Below are 13142 nucleotides of genomic sequence, written 5' to 3' on the forward strand. Positions count from 1 at the left end.
TAATCTGAAATTATCATCTTTATGATTTGAAATTAAATTCTCACCTTATAATCATAATGTATTTCAACTTTGCATCAAGTACTTGTAAATAATGTTATACTTTATAATAATACTTCCACAGATAGAATAGAAGTTGTATTTTAATGAACTTTACAATAATAAATAAAAGTCGAGTTTTGACAAAACAAGTTAATTTCGTCGATTATACGCTATTTACTCCAATAACAACCTACAATTCCTAATTTCACCATCAATAATATTATTACGCTTTATAATTTTTTTTAATATATATATATATATATATATATATTTAAATTAAGTTTGTGTCACTTCAAATTACTTATTCAAATTTATTTAGATTTAAGATAGATTAGATTGTTGACTTTGATCGTCAAAAGGTTGTGTTAGGTTAAAGTTCGAGTTAAACATATAAACTTTTTGAGTTTGAGTGATAATTGACAAATCTAATATAGATACAAACCTTAAATAAGACGAACTCAAAATTAACTTAAATCAAAATAATCCCCAAAAGAGTTAAAATATTAATTACCTAAATTCATATTAACTTGAGCAAAAACCAATTTCATTTGTCCAAATGATAACAATTATTTAGGCTTAATGAAAAATTAGGTGTTCAAACTATACTTTCTTTTTATTTTAGGTGTCTAAACTATTTTTCGTTCAATGTAATTCCTAACATTTTTCCATCACGCTTTTAAGTATCTACACCATAACGGTTGTTAAAAAATAAACGTTAACCATTCAAAATGTTGTGTTTATATAACTTTTAAAATTTTATTTTTCTTTAAAAAAACTTATAATTATATTTTAAAAAAACTTAAAAAAATTTCAAATCCAAAAAAAAAAATGAAAACTCTAAAAACCATAATTTCAAGTTCCTTTACCATCATTGACTTTGTTATTGTTGCCTTGGTAATTGTTCTTTGTCATTGGCCACTTCATCAAACCGGATTCTATTGTACCCTTAACGCATGCGAAGAAATCATCGCAAAAGACGTTGGTCGCACCCTCTATGCCTTGTAGGAGAAATCGTTACAGAAACAACAACGTTGGTTGCAAAAACAAGGGGTTTTAGCCGTTGGATGTTCGGTCGGTAACATGCGTCGGATAGCCATTTTTTTTAATGATCATTACGACGTAAGCACTTAAAATAATAACCTCAAAAATGTCAGACACCTACTTTGAGCGAAAATACTTTAGGTACTTAAAATGAGTAAATGTGTAGTTTGAGCAATTATTTTCTCACCAAGTCTCTTATTTTTAGAGTAAACTATATATTTAGTCACCTAACTATTTTTTTGATTTCGTTTTGGTCATCCAACTATTTTGTTTTAAAATCATGCCAAACTTATGTTTGGATTTCATTTTAGTCACTTACCGATAAAATTTTAGCGGTGATGTTGAAGTGCCACCATAAGGTAATAACATGTTATTATTGAAAAAAATAAAAAAAAATTGCCACATCAGCATTTCTGTTAGTCTTTTAATCGCAGATGATCAAAATGTAAACTAAGATATGATTTTTTAAGAAAATAATTCAATAACCAAATTTAAACTAAATAAATAATTGAGTGACTAAATATGTAATTTACCCTTATTTTTATGACCAACGACGGATCCAAAGGAACGGACATGAATTTTCTCCCTTGGGTTAAAATGGAGAAATTATATTTTTAACTCTTTCTAAAATTAATTAATTTAAACCTTTTTTACGGCCAAAGACTGACAATAGCAACCAATAAAATTTGATAATTATATCTCGATTACTAATCTAAAATTACTGATTTCATCTCTAATTTACTTTTATGTGCTAAAACACTTGCCGACTTAAATTTTAGAGCAAATCATTCTTCAATTTCCGTATTACTTTTTCAGGTCTATTCCACAAACAAACAAATAAATAAAGGCATAATGATAGAACTATCCCTGTTCTTTTTTTTTCTTTTTTAGTTCAACATTTTAAATTTTTGTTAAAATACTTCATGTTGAAAATAAATCGCTAGTTGGCTAAAGATATACATTTGTCGTTGACGTAATATTTTTACATATATTTAATTAATGATATGATATATATCACATCACTCAAAGTGATGATGTAACATGTATTGTATCTCAAAAAATAGTGGTATCGTATGTGTCATGTCACTTAAAATAATTATGTGTCATATGACACGTCACATAAAATGATTACATGATATGTACCACATCAGCAATTAAGCACATGTGAAAATGATACGCCAGTAACATATATTAATCGTTAGTCAACTATCAATTTCCTTTTAACAAAAGATATTTTGATCAAAAATTAAAATATTAAAACTAAAATACTCTAAAAAAAATATAAACTAACGTGACGATTTACATAAATATTATGAAATAATTTTGTCGTTATGCCATAAATAAATTGTGGGAACATTTAGGGATGGGCATGGATCGGATTTTTGGTCCACCCAACCCGATCTGAGAACAAGGAATTTTCCATCCGAGGCCCGACCCGACCAAAACAAGATTTCACCTAAACCGACCCGACCCGATATATAACTTAAAAACCCGACATGACTCGACACGATTCAAAATAATAAAAAATATTATTTCTATTCAATAAAAAATAGTGACTTAATTGAAAAGAATAATATATATATGGGTATTATTGTAATTATTCTTAAATATATAAGATAAAATTATATTTTTTGGGTCGGGTCGAGTATTTTTCACCATAAACCCAAACTCGACCCAAATATAATTTTTTTTTAAAAATCCGATCCGATCGAGCCAAGTCGGGTTCGGGTCCATGACCATCCCTAGGAACGTTTGTAGCGAGGGAGAGCTCTTGAGATCGGCATTATCCACACATACAAAAAAGGTCATAGCTTATGGCTATTTTATTATTTGTAGCTCGATTTGAATGCTTGCTTTGTTGCATGGTGCCCCACATTTCGTTCTCCTTTTGAAACGTGGACATCGGAAAATGAGCACCTGTTTGCTCCTGATTCATAACAAAAATTATCTCCCACCCATTTATTTATCTATGTAGAGCCAGAGAATGGTCTTGTTGGCTATATCATCTTGATGTGCATTCTATAACCACCATCTCATTTATTTGCGAGGGCCTTTAACTTTTTAATAAATAATTTTGTTATTCTTATTGTGAAAAATTGATTTTATTAAAAATATTCAATAGTCTTGAGATAATTACTATTTTTAAATATTTACATTATGTAAATTGTATATATTTTTATGTTTCAAAAAAGTATATATTTTTAATTAGTTTTATAATTATCGATTAAATGGATTTAATTATTAAATTAATTAGGTATATAATATAATTGTAACATCCCAAACTACGGGTTAGTGACTAAATCGTAAATTTCAGAATTTGATAATAAAAGTAGAATACTTGAATAGTTCAATGATTTATTTGAGGATATTTCCTGAAAGTTGTTAGTAATTATCTAAAGAATTAAAGGGCAAAAGGGTAATTTGTCATGAAAGATATTTTTATCCCTTTATTAAGAGATAAAAACATGAGACGATGAAAGCATTTCATTTTCTTATTCCTTTCTCTTCCCCTCCCGTAAGAGCAAGGGCAAAGGTAAGTTTCTTCATTATTTGATTATTTGTTCAATTCAAGGTTGGGTTTTGATTATTAGATGATAATTAAGCTTAAGGAAAGCTTAATTTGTTCTAAAACAACAAGATGAAAGGTATATGAGAGATTAAAGATTTTGAGTTCTTGAATCAAATCTTGAAATAGAATTGATAAGTTGAATTTTAAGTTGAATTTGACTTGTCATCTATGAGATTAAGAAGTTAGAAGTGTTAGAATTATGTTTGAATAACATGAAAATTTTGATATGATTATTGAATTCTATATGGAGAATAGAATTCTAAGGTTTAAGATGAAATAAATGAATATAGATTGGTTTAAGTATGTGTACTAGAGTTAAGAATGAAAAGGGGATGATATATGAAGTGTTTGAGAGAAATTGAAGTGATTTTCGAGCTAAAAATATGATTTCTGGGCAAGGGGAATCGGTACCCATTCAAGGGGAACCGATACCCTTCAAACGACAGAATTCCAGAATGCCAGAGGGGAACCGATACCCCCACAGGAGGGAATCGATTCCCCCCTAAAGGAAAATGTTAATATTGGTTTAATAAGTTCGTTTAAGTTGCTAGTATCCAATTAAAAGGTGTGGGTATCTAATAATTGTCTTAAAATGTATAATTATGTAGATTCAAAGCCTAAACGAGTTCCGGAATCATTGACAAGTAAGATCGATAAAAGGGAAGATAAGAGATTGAAAGGGACTAGTGAGGCCAGGTGAGTGCATATTAATTCAATTATGGTGCTAAATGGAAACAAGACTTGTGACAAGTCTATTTCCTATGTTTAATGCATGAATATGATTATATGTATATGCATGACATAAATTGTATGTATGCATGATTATAGGTGTTAACATGCTTTTGAATGAATGATATGAAAAGTGAGATAAACAAAGTATGGTTGATATAGGGTAATATAAGAATAGCTCATAAGGTTATATGCATAGGTAATATAAGTTATAAATGAGAATATATAGGAAGATCAAATAAGTTATGAGATAAGTTATGTGACATGATTTATATATATGAGTTTATGTGATATAAAAGTGTATAAGTGAAATAACATGATAGGTGATAAAACTGTAAGTCTATATGATTATGTGTTATATGTACATGATATGACATGCAAGTTACATGAACAAATGAGAAATGGTATAAGTCATATGAAACGATCTACGTGAATACATGCACTTGTGATACAAGTGATATGAAATGTTATAAATGATAATGCCCATGTTATGTGATATGAGAGCTAGGGGTATAGTTGGCATGCCAAGAGTCGAGGGTTTACCTATGTTCTACGGAACATATGGACAGTTTTACCTATGTCTTTCGAGACATATGGATAGTATACCTATGTTCTAAGGAACATATGGACAGTTACCGAGGATCTTTATGACCTCTGGACAGTTACCGAGGATCTTTATGACCTCTGGACAGTTATCGAGGATCTTTATGACCTCTGGATAGTTACCGGGGTCTTTGTGACCTCTGGATAGGTCCTTCGGGACATTTATATGAGCTGTGGTGACAGCATAGTGGTGCACAACCTCAATAGACTCACATATCTACAGTTCTCACAGGTGCACATGGGCTAATAAGAGATAACATGGAATGTACTGTATATGATATATGTGTGTTAGTGATTATTGTATATGCTATAAGATATATGATATGAGCTTAATTGATTATATGAACAAGAGAATAGAAATATGAAAGGTGATAATATGATAATGATAGGAAAGAAGATAATTATATGTATGTGTGGATATGTATATATATATATATATATATATATATATATATATATATATATATATATATCTATATGAAAGGTGCATAGTAGGAATCATTACATGTATATGTGGGTATGGTGCTTGTACGTGATATGTTAGTAGAAATTGTTCAAGCATGATTACGAGTTAGAGTTTTATTATATGATTTATGCCTCACTAAGTCAACGACTTAGCGTGTGATTGTTTCACACGTAGGTTACAGAAGTGAGAAGAGTAAAGAGCTAAGAGGAGCAAGACAGGTCAGTTCTCCTTACCCAATTGTCAGATCAGAAAATATATGTACGGTATATAGAGTGTAGTTGGCATGTAGTCTAAAGATATAAATTGTATGAACTCTGATATATTTTGTAAACGTTTTGAATGAGTTAAATGTTATCCAAGTTTTTAAATTACTCACTATTTTATACGAATAAATGTTTGAAAAGTCAATGTGACACTTCGGACTCGTATCCGGGTTGGATACGGGTTGGGGGTGTTACATTTAATGGTATCAGAGCTACGGTTTAGCCGATTCTAGGCTAAAAATGAAGTCAAAAGTGCTTTAAAAAGTATACATGCCAACATAAAGTGAAAAATTTTCTGATCTGATAATGTAAGGAGTATACTGTCTTGTAAATAGAGTTAAATTGTTATGTTATATAAGATAAGTGAATACATGATGATGATTTATGAGATATATGTTTATGTGATAGATGATATGTGAACATATGCAAATGACATATGTTAAATTATATGAATTGGATGATCATATGCACATGTTATATGTGATAGAAGAAATGATATTAGTACATGAATATATGAGAGCTTCTAAAGTGAAGCACAAGGCAATAGACTGCAGGTAATAGCATTCACCTGCCCTGGCCAGGCAGGGAGAAGAGCGAAAAACCTCAGGGCGTGCGTGTACAAGATTAGAGAATGTTTCATGATATGGAATGATATTATGATATATTTTAATTTTATACTTCAATAATTCATAGAATGAATGTATTGAAAAGAGTTGAGAACACCCGAGTTCAAGGGTGAATGTGAGAAATGTTCCATTGTTGCGGAAAATTGATCAAATGGTAGGAAGATAATGTTAGAAGATTGTCATTTCTCCAAAGTGGAGAAGTTAAATTGAGTAGTTTCGTTACTATGTGGTCAAGCTACAGTATGGTGAACAAATGTCACCATAAGAATGTTAAAAGATCAAGTGATGTGGTTATCATTTGTAGAAGAGTTCAAGAATAAGTACATGAATGATCAGTTCATAAAACAAATAAGCTCGAATATATGAGCTTGAAGCAAGGGAATTATACGTGCATGTGTATGAGTATAAGTTTAATAAGTTAAACAGATTTATTGTTGAGTTGATTTTGATTAGAAAGGATAAGTAAGAACATGTGATTGGTTGTTTAGGGCTTGCGCCTTAAATTAAAAGAGTGTTACTGGTTTCGAAATTTTTCTTATTTCAAGAAATTATTAATCGCGTTAAAGTTTTATAAAGAGCTCAGAATGAAAAGATTGGAGAACAAAAATCTCATATGATTAAGAGAATTAGTGCTGTATATAGTTAAGCACCATTAAAGAAAGATAGAGATTCTGATTTTCAACTTTAAACCCGATATGAATTAGTTGTATTCTCTGTCATAGAATCGAATTAGATGAGATTCAGTCAGACTAAAGCAGTAGGGTATGATATTGGAAGATTAATCAATGAGTTAATTGATAATAAGTCAAGGTTAAAGACAACCTTTGTGAATTGGGTTAAAAGCCCTGTTAGAAGTTATGTAAATCGAAGCAGAAAAAGTATTTGAAATGGATTAGATGAGTATTGAAATCTGGTGATTGTTGAAACAAGTGGAGAAAACATAAGTATAAGAATGATAAAGAATAAGGTTTTGTGCAAGTAAAGTTGACTATCAAAGTCATGAAAATGTGATAAGGAGTGATAGTTAAGGATAAATATATGTGATATAAAATAGCATGAGAGTATGAAGGACATGATATGGTTTAGTTATGTATAAGACAAAGGTAAATGGAATGGTTGAATTCGAACCAAAGGAATTATATTATGGACAAATGAGAATTAAGGTTTGATAAGTGAAGGAAATAGAGAATGAATTATTTTGATTGAGAAGAATAAATATGGATAGTTTGATGAAGGTTTATGTTTTGATTGAAAGAAATTAGTTGAATAATAAAGTAGTGTGATAGTGAGCGTATTAAGTTAAAGGATTTGTATGTTTGACGGAAACTAAGGATTGATAGAAAAGTTGAAAAGGATAAAGAAGGAAAAGTATAAATGATATGAAAGGAATGTAAAAGCATAAGGAAAAATGTAATGAAAGAATTAAAGTAATGAAGTGAAGTTTATGATAGCACGAAAGATTTATTGAAGAGATGATATGTAAAAAGGAATAGTAGACGTGTAAATAGTATTGTGTATAAGAAAGAGTAATAGAAAAGTTTAAGAATGAATATGGATTTGACAAGTTAAGTAAACTATTATTGAGATAATTATGGTTGGGAAAAAATATATGATTAATTAATTAGGGCTCGTGCCCTAGATTGAACAGTTGATATTTACTAACTGTGATAGTAAAGGTGATAGAGTTATAAGATTGGAAGAAAAGATAAAGTGAGTTAATCAAGTATGATCTGGATTTGAATATGGTTAGATATTTGGATCATATTGATATGATGAAGACAAAGAGAAGAGTATTTACAAGTTTTAAAGGGAGCTTTGAGGAAAAATAATACAAAGTACAAGAGATGGTAAAGAATGAGGTTATGTATAAGTGAAACTACTTAACAAAGATATGTTTTTATCAATGTGGGCAATGAAAATTCGAGGACGAATTTTATTAAAAGGAGGGGAGATTTGTAACATCCCAAACTACGGGTTAGTGACTAAATCGTAAATTTCAGAATTTGATAATAAAAGTAGAATACTTGAATAGTTCAATGATTTATTTGAGGATATTTCCTGAAAGTTGTTAGTAATTATCTAAAGAATTAAAGGGCAAAAGGGTAATTTGTCATGAAAGATATTTTTATCCCTTTATTAAGAGATAAAAACATGAGAAGATGAAAGCATTTCATCTTCTTATTCCTTTCTCTTCCCCTCCCGTAAGAGCAAGGGCAAAGGTAAGTTTCTTCATTAGTTGATTATTTGTTCAATTCAAGGTTGGGTTTTGATTATTAGATGATAATTAAGCTTAAGGAAAGCTTAATTTGTTCTAAAACAACAAGATGAAAGGTATATGAGAGATTAAAGATTTTGAGTTCTTGAATCAAATCTTGAAATAGAATTGATAAGTTGAATTTTAAGTTGAATTTGACTTGTCATCTATGAGATTAAGAAGTTAGAAGTGTTAGAATTATGTTTGAATAACATGAAAATTTTGATATGATTATTGAATTCTATATGGAGAATAGAATTCTAAGGTTTAAGATGAAATAAATGAATATAGATTGGTTTAAGTATGTGTACTAGAGTTAAGAATGAAAAGGGGATATATGAAGTGTTTGAGAGAAATTGAAGTGATTTTCGAGCTAAAATATGATTTCTGGGCAAGGGGAATCGGTACCCATTCAAGGGGAACCGATACCCCTTCAAACGACAGAATTCCAGAATGCCAGAGGGGAACCGATACCCCCACAGGAGGGAATCGATTCCCCCCTAAAGGAAAATGTTAATATTGGTTTAATAAGTTCGTTTAAGTTGCTAGTATCCAATTAAAAGGTGTGGGTATCTAATAATTGTCTTAAAATGTATAATTATGTAGATTCAAAGCCTAAACGAGTTCCGGAATCATTGACAAGTAAGATCGATAAAAAGGGAAGATAAGAGATTGAAAGGGACTAGTGAGGCCAGGTGAGTGCATATTAATTCAATTATGGTGCTAAATGGAAACAAGACTTGTGACAAGTCTATTTCCTATGTTTAATGCATGAATATGATTATATGTATATGCATGACATAAATTGTATGTATGCATGATTATAGGTGTTAACATGCTTTTGAATGAATGATATGAAAAGTGAGATAAACAAAGTATGGTTGATATAGGGTAATATAAGAATAGCTCATAAGGTTATATGCATAGGTAATATAAGTTATAAGATGAGAATATATAGGAAGATCAAATAAGTTATGAGATAAGTTATGTGACATGATTTATATATATGAGTTTATGTGATATAAAAGTGTATAAGTGAAATAACATGATAGGTGATAAAACTGTAAGTCTATATGATTATGTGTTATATGTACATGATATGACATGCAAGTTACATGAACAAATGAGAAATGGTATAAGTCATATGAAACGATCTACGTGAATACATGCACTTGTGATACAAGTGATATGAAATGTTATAAATGATAATGCCCATGTTATGTGATATGAGAGCTAGGGGTATAGTTGGCATGCCAAGAGTCGAGGGTTTACCTATGTTCTACGGAACATATGGACAGTTTTACCTATGTCTTTCGAGACATATGGACAGTATACCTATGTTCTAAGGAACATATGGACAGTTACCGAGGATCTTTATGACCTCTGGACAGTTACCGAGGATCTTTATGACCTCTGGACAGTTACCGAGGATCTTTATGACCTCTGGATAGTTACCGGGGTCTTTGTGACCTCTGGATAGGTCCTTCGGGACATTTATATGAGCTGTGGTGACAGCATAGTGGTGCACAACCTCAATAGACTCACATATCTACAGTTCTCACAGGTGCACATGGGCTAATAAGAGATAACATGGAATGTACTGTATATGATATATGTGTGTTAGTGATTATTGTATATGCTATAAGATATATGATATGAGCTTAATTGATTATATGAACAAGAGAATAGAAATATGAAAGGTGATAATATGATAATAGGAAAGAAGATAATTATATGTATGTGTGGATATGTATATATATATATATATATGAAAGGTGCATAGTAGGAATCATTACATGTATATGTGGGTATGGTGCTTGTACGTGATATGTTAGTAGAAATTGTTCAAGCATGATTACGAGTTAGAGTTTTATTATATGATTTATGCCTCACTAAGTCAACGACTTAGCGTGTGATTGTTTCACACGTAGGTTACAGAAGTGAGAATAGTAAAGAGCTAAGAGGAGCAAGACAGGTCAGTTCTCCTTACCCAATTGTCATATCAGAAAATATATGTACGGTATATAGAGTGTAGTTGGCATGTAGTCTAAAGATATAAATTGTATGAACTCTGATATATTTTGTAAACGTTTTGAATGAGTTAAATGTTATCCAAGTTTTTAAATTACTCACTATTTTATACGAATAAATGTTTGAAAAGTCAATGTGACACTTCGGACTCGTATCCGGGTCAGATACGGGTTGGGGGTGTTACAATAATACTTTTGATGATTACTTTTTTTAAATAGTGTGGAATGACTATAAAGTAGTATATTACTTTTGACTGTAATGATCATTTTAAAAATTATAATTGAAAAGAGATGCATTAATTAGTTGAATAATCAAATATGTTTAAATTATCTTATTTTATGTAAATTTGAATCTCAATATTTATTTTAGAAATATAATTTCCTTTTTATTTAATAAAAAATTATAATTTGAAGAATAAGTAAATAACCGACACTACTATAACATTTTGCGCTGCCATTCATTTTTTGATATGAAAGTTGAAACACAATAACTCAACGCATTACCGTGGGACAATGATATTAGTTATATATGTGATTTGACACCCTAAATATTGTGAAATATGAAATTAGACCTACCAAGATGATAATTTTCCATAAAAATCAGATTTTGTTTGAAGAAAGTTCTATAAATGTTAGCTGGATCACACACACACACAAAAGTACTCTTAATTCATTGAATTTTTTAAGAGAAAATCAAATCAGGAAATAATCTAACATTTCAATGAAACAACAAATATTTAACCTTTCGGGAAAAACTTTTCTATACTTCTATTTTTATATAATAATTAAGTCAAATAAATTCATTTAAATTCTAAAATAAAAAAGTCGAATAAAGTTTAATTAAGGGGTTAATGACATACATGTTCACGGATTGAATATATGTACTAATAAAGTTTATGTTTATTTAAAACTCAATATAAAATTTAAATTTTAGTCCGTCAATATTTATAAGTAATGTTTTATGTAAATAGAAGGCCTAGTTTTTTTTATAAAAAATCAAAATTATAATAATAGTTTATAATTATAAGTGTAAACTGAACATATAATTATAATATTTTCTATAATCATTAACACGAAACTAACCACTTAATATATTATAAGGTCCATACAAAAAAATGTTAAAAACTCATCCAAAAATCGAATTAAATAAAGATGTGAATAGATTTATATGCATCGATAAACGGACCACAACGGAAAATCAAGCTACTGAAAGACCATCGACAATAACGAATCAAAATCGAGCGTCATGAGAAAATTATCTCACATCCAAATTTATCTTATGATCCAAATAAGGACAGATCAGTAGGATAACAATAATTGACATCTTGATCAATCGAGACATTATAAAAATCAACCTTGAAAAAAATGAAATCATGAGGTTGATCGAACAACTGATAAAAAAAATTGAAATGTCCCAAAAAGATAGACAAAAATGTGTAACAAAAATAGAAGAGAGACATAATTATTAAAAATTTAAAAATTTAAATATGCAATATAAAAAAATACTGTCAGTCGACAACCAACACCAAAATTGATGCCACCTATCAACATAGTTTTTTCACCCAGGTAGAAAAAATTAGTACGACTTAGGTATTTTTCTTTGAAAAGATTTTGAAATTTGAAGAGTCACCCCCAATAATTTTAAGGTGCAAACGAGACACCATAAAAATCAAGTGATTTAAATAAAATATTTTATTTTTTTCAAAATACTAATTTTAGGGTCTACGAAAACCAAAAAATAGGTTCGGGAGTCAATTACGTGTGGGGAAGGGTTAACACCCCCACATCGCCCAAAAATTGGTACCTAGTTGATTACACTATATTTAAAATTTAAAATTTTGAGCTCGAACCTTATCTAATTTAAATATCATTACGGATGTAAAGTTGAAAAGGGTATTCGTTTATTAAAGCTAATAGCATTCGCCCCCTAGCATGAATGCGGGAGATCAACTATTGTGCCCAATAGCCGTACATTACCTCGAGATTTTTGAAAATCATAATGTGATTTTGAAAATGATGTCAACCTATTTCGGGAATCTCCAGTAGTCACCCCTGACCATACTTGCGGGAGATATATTATTGACTCGCTAATAAGTGAACATTGCTTTGTGTTTGAAAATATATGCAATCAAACAATTTATTAATCCTAATTAAACTAAAGGCGGATTAAGACTTTCTCTATCTTAAAGTGTCAAATTATTAAAGAACATAGATGCTCAAGCTTAAAAATATAAGCTCTAATATTAATCCTACTTGATTTTAACCAGTTATTAAAATCAAATAATCGATATGGTCCCTTAAGCATTTAGGCAATCCCTAAATTAAAAGGACTAAATTGAAATCTAATCTAAAGCGGAGGCTCTAATATTAACTTAAATTAATTTTAATCAATATTGCACTTTGAATAATTAAAGTGGAACCTCGAACAAAAGCGAGGACCAAATTAAGAATTATCTTAATTTAAGGACTAAATGTGAAATTAAGTCTAAGATGGAGTCTCTAATATTAATCATAATTAATTT

Source organism: Hibiscus syriacus, unplaced genomic scaffold, assembly GCF_006381635.1.
Source record: "Hibiscus syriacus cultivar Baekdansim isolate YM2019G1 unplaced genomic scaffold, ASM638163v2 tig00110813_pilon, whole genome shotgun sequence".
In the NCBI taxonomy this organism is placed as follows: domain Eukaryota; kingdom Viridiplantae; phylum Streptophyta; class Magnoliopsida; order Malvales; family Malvaceae; genus Hibiscus; species Hibiscus syriacus.